Source organism: Pongo abelii, chromosome 17 (assembly GCF_028885655.2).
Source record: "Pongo abelii isolate AG06213 chromosome 17, NHGRI_mPonAbe1-v2.0_pri, whole genome shotgun sequence".
Lineage (NCBI taxonomy): Eukaryota > Metazoa > Chordata > Mammalia > Primates > Hominidae > Pongo > Pongo abelii.
This window is the reverse complement of record NC_072002.2, coordinates 21695923-21701320: the sequence shown is the minus strand read 5'-3', so window position 1 is coordinate 21701320 and position 5398 is coordinate 21695923. Positions and strand designations below refer to the sequence as shown.

Genomic DNA, 5398 nt, shown 5'->3' with positions numbered 1-5398 from the left:
AGTGTGTTGTTTAATTTCCACGTATTTGGGAATTTTCTCCTTGTCCTACTACTAATGGTTTCTAGTTTCATTCCATTGTGGTTTAGAAAGATGCTTTGTATGATTTTGATCTTCTTAAATTTGTTAAGAATTTCTTTTGTGGCATAACCTGTGATCTGTGTACATCTGTGTATATTTGAGAAGAATGTGTATTCTGCTGTTGTTGGGTGGGGTGTTTTGTACGTGTCTGTTAGGCTCAGTTGGTCTACGGTGTTGTTAAAGTTCTTTCTTTTCTTTCTTACTTATTCACTTAATATAATGACCTCCAGTTCTATCCATGTTGCTGCAAATGACAATATTTTATTCTTTTTATTTTATAAAAATACAATATAAATACTATATGAAATATAATAAGATATACAACGCATTTTCTTTATTAATCCATTTAGTGATGAGCCTTTAGGTTGATTCCATATTTTGGCTGTTGTGACTAATGCTGCAATTAACATGAGAGTGCAGATATCTTTTCAGTATCTTATTTTCTTTCTTTTGGACATATACCCAGTAGTGGAATTGCTGGAGCATATAGTAGTTCTATTTGTAGTTTTTGAGGAACTTCAATACCATTCTCAATAGTGGCTATACTAATTTACTTTCCCATCAATAGTGTACAAAAGTTGCCCTTTCTCCACATACCAACATCTGTTATTGCCTGTCTGTTTGATAAAAGCCATTTTAACTGGGGTGAGATCTGTAGTTTTGATTTGCATTTCTCTGATAATTTGTGATGTCGAGCATTTTTTCATATACCCATTTGCCATTTGTATGTCTTCTTTTGAGAAATGTCTATTCAGATCTTTTGCCCATGTTCTATCGTAAACTTTTATTTTAGGTTCAGCAGTACATGTGCAGGTTTGTTATATGCATAAACTCATGTCATGGGGGTTTGTTGTACAGATTATTTAATGACCCCAGTACTTAGTTACTTATTTGACTCCTCTCTCTTCTCCCACCATCCACCTTCAGGTAGGCCCCAGTGTCTGTTGTTCCCCTCTTTGTGTCCAAGTGTTCTCATCACTTAGCTCCCACTTATAAGGGAGAACATACGGTATTTGGTTTTCTGTTCCTGCATTAGTTTGCTAAGGATAATGTCCTCCACTTCCATTCATGGTCCTGCAAAGAACATGATCTCATTCCTTTTTATGGCTACATAGTATTCCATGGTGTATATATACCACATTTTCTTTATCCAGTCTAGCATTGATGGGCGTATAAGTTGATTCCATGTCTTAGCTATTTTGAATAGTGCTGCAATGAACATATGCATGCACGTGACTTTATGACAGAACAATTTATATTCTTTTGGGTATATACCCAGTAGTGAGATTGCTGGGTTAAATGGTAGTTCTGTTTTCAGCTCTTTGAGGCATCACCATACTGCTTTCCACAATGGTTGCACTGATTTACACTCCCACCAACAGTGTATAAGCATTCCCTTTTTCCACATCCTCATCAGCACCTGTAATTTTTTGACTTTTTAATAATAGCCATTCTGACTGGTGTAAGATGGTATCTCATTGTGGTTTTGATTTGCATTTCTCTAACGATCAATGATATTGAACTTTTTTTTCATATGCTTGTCGGCTGCATGTATGTCTTCTTTTGAAAAGTGTCTGTTCATGTACTTTGCCCATTTTTTAATGTTTTTTTCTTGTAAATTTGTTTAAGCTATTTGTAGATGCTGGATATTAGACCCTTGTCAGATGCATAGATCGCAAATATTTTGTCCTATTCTATAGATTGTCTATTTACTCTGGAGTCAGGTAGTGTGATGCCTCCTGCTTTGCTCTTTTTGATCAGGATTGCTTTGGAGATTCAGGGCCTTTTTTGGTTCCATATACACTTTAGAATTTTTTTTCTATTTGTATGAAGAATATCACTGATAGGGTTCACACTGAATCTGTAAATGGCTTCGGATAGTATTGTCATTTTAGTAATGTTCTTCCAATTCATGAACATGGAATATTTTTCAATTTTTTGAGTCCTCTTCAATCTCTCATCAGTTTTTTTAATAGTTTTCCATGTATAGATCTTTTGCTTCTTTGGTTAAATTGATTTCTAGGTATTTTATATTCTTTGTAGCTATTGTAAATGAGATTTCTTTCTTTTTTTAATTTATAAAGGAAAGAGGTTTAATTGTTTAATTATCACAGTTCAGCATGGCTGGGAAGGCCTCACGAAACTTACAATGATGGGGGAAAGCAAAGGGGAAGCAAGGCACCTTCTTTACCAGGTGGCAGGAAGTAGAAAGAGTGAGGAGCAAAGGGGGAAGAGCCCTTTATAAAGCCATCAGATCTCGTGAGAACTCACTCACTATCATGAGAACAGCATGGGGGAAGTGCCCTCATGATCCAATCACCTCCCAGCTGGTCTCTCCGTAGACAGGTGGGGATTATGTGGATTCCAATTAAAGATGAGATTTGGGTGGAGACACAGACAAACCATATCAGCCACTTATGTTATTTCTAATAACCCACTGCTCCCATTTCTTTTATCTTTTTTTTTTTTTTTCACTTTCTAAAACTGTCAGTCTGGTTTTAGGCCCATCTATTTATATTCTGTGGCTTTCATCTTTTCTCTCACTTTCTGTCACTTTGAGTTCTGCTTTTAGGAATATTTTGTCACCTACATCTTCCAACACTGTTAATTACTTTTGAATTTTCAATATTTTTAATATAAAAAAGCCCTATTGTTTTGATACTGTTTTATGTTTTGTGAATGTAATTGTTTTATGAATGTAATTCCTCAAGGAAATATTTCAAACTAGTTTTTCCATTTACTACATAGCACTGACTTATATTTTAAAGATTCTGAAAAACATAATTTTTTAATGTTTACGTAGTGCTCCATCAAAACATCAATGTACGAAGAATTTGAGCAGGATGAGGCATCATCGGATGGTTTTGTTTCTTCCCCTCCACTTCCCCACCTCCACCAGGTCTATTTTTTATGGTTAGCCTGGAAGTAGCAAGGATAAACTGAAGCAGATTAGAGATGGAGTCTGTAATCTAGGTGGGAAATAATGAAAGCCTTCTCTAAGGTAATAGTGGTGAGGTAAAAGCAAAAGGGTAGCTGACAGATGTTAGGAGGTGAAATGGCATAGGACTTGGTGAATAACTGGTTAGGAGAAGAGGGAAGAGAGTAGTCCAGGTTATCTTCAGAGTCATGCTTTGGACAACAGGAAGAATAGGGATTTCTCCAAGTCAAGTCCTATTACAAATATTTTCATTTTTATATTTCACTTTGAGTCTCAATTTAGCAAGATAACTTCCTTTTCATCAGCAAAACACCTGTTTACTGCTTACTAACAATATTAAGGGTGCAAATATTTACTAAATATATTTTTCTCATTTTAGATAGATGCCTATCATTTTATTTCTGAAAAGGTTTAATTCTATTTAGAGTCATTAAAATACTTACCCTTAAATACTCAAACATAATACATTAGGTGTGTTAAGCATATAGATGCTCCTCAAATGAAGAATATTGTCTGATTTGGTTTCACACACAATGAAGATAATTTAAAATATAAAAAATTGGGCTTAAAAATGCAGCCAACCACCTGTTTTATTAAATTTTACCAGGTATCTGCTTCTAAAAAGTCCTTATCAGTGCCATTTCTTTAAACCCAACATTTAGTAACTTAACAGATGTATTTTTAAAATTAGAAATTTTACTTTCAATGTACTGATTTTACACTTAATTAGTAGATTTAAAATTTTTTAGAATATGTGAAGACCTGCATTGAACCATTCTCGACATTTTTCAAGCATTGTTTGCTAACTGGCTTGTTTTTACGTAAAGTTTTAAACATGTCTACCATTGGTAGTAAACAAGAATGATCACTTGAAACTATGAAACCTACCGAACAAAGTGCCAGTGTATTAACACTGCTTTTTCTTTCTTTTATAAGAATCATTACTATTAACTTGTACTTGTTGGTGCGCAAAGGATGCTATTTTCATGCTCTTTCTTTATAAAGGTCTTCTCTATAGCTCCAGGTTTCCAAAGTATAACTGTGCATCTTCTCCTCCAGTCAACAAAGAATCATCCTGCACATTCCAACAGAAAGAACGAACTGTAGCCGTATGCCCTCCCTGAAGGCTAGTCACATGGGCCAATCCTAATGTTCATCAACAAGCAATGTTTCCATCTTTTCATGATATAGGCCACCAATCAAATAGTCTAAAATATCTCCTTTCACGTTAACCATTTCTCCGACATCCTGGATGTTCAAACATGTAATTGGTTGATCAGCATCCAGATGATTAAGATCCCACCAGTAAAATCTTTCATCATGTGTCATGCAGTAAATCTGTTTGTAACCTTTCCCAGACCAACTGATACAGCTGACTGATGAAATTGAGTTACAGGTTGTAACCAGTGCACCCTCTTCATTATCAACATTAATATCAAATACATTTACCAGGCCATCAGGTGAACCTGAGATTATCATGTTGGGATTGCTGGGATGGAAATGTACTTGAGTGACATCATTGCTATGTGTCTCTGAATATGCACCAATCGGGTCTTTAGTTGTAGATAAATCGTGAGAATTCATTCTTGCATCCCAAAACACCAGCCATGCATCATCATCAACTTTTCTGTACCAGCACAAATAATATGATCATTACAGTTAATATCAAAATGGATAAAAATATTGGAAGGGTAATCCTTGACGAGCTGGACAGGTTTTTCACTGGCTACTCGAGCTTCCCAACATTTTACAGTGCCATCAGTGTATCCTGGATATACACTGTCACAGGAATTCACAAATTTGACTCCATTAAGAAGTCCGGGATATCCACTAAATTCTCAGAGTACATTTAATCTTTCTCTATCATATATTCTGATTGATCCATGAGAATATAAAACAGCAACCAAGTTTTCTTTTCCTGCTTGCACAGTCTTTGATATGTCTGTGCCAAGGAGGTAAGTGTACTCTTTGGTTCCTGAGGAACGTTTAACAATGTGCAGGTTAGTAAACTGTTCCTCAGTCTTTTCCATATCAACAGTAGCATCCAAGGGTAGTAAAACTCCAGCAATCCCACTTTTAGGTATTTACTCAAGAGAAATAACAACTTGTGTCCACACAAACACTCGTACACGTGTTCATCACAATTTTATTTATAACAGCCAAATACCTCAGCAGGTGGCCCCCAATGAGTACTGGAGAAAATGCAGGCTCCCAGATTTCTTTCTTGATTTCTTTTTCAGATTGTTTACTTTTGGCATATGTAACTGCTACTGATTTTCGTATGTTGATTTTGTATCCTGCAACTTTTCTGAATTTGTTTATCAGTTCTAACAGTTTTTTGTTGGAGTCTTTAGATTTTCCTAAGTGTAAGATCATGTCATC

The 5398-nt window shown here is 35.4% G+C and overlaps 1 pseudogene; it reads right to left on the bottom strand.

Annotated features, from left to right (window-relative positions):
* Window positions 1–3923: 3923 nt before the first annotated feature.
* On the bottom strand, window positions 3924–5046 carry LOC100443094 (WD repeat-containing protein 89-like; annotated as a pseudogene).
* Window positions 5047–5398: the final 352 nt, after the last annotated feature.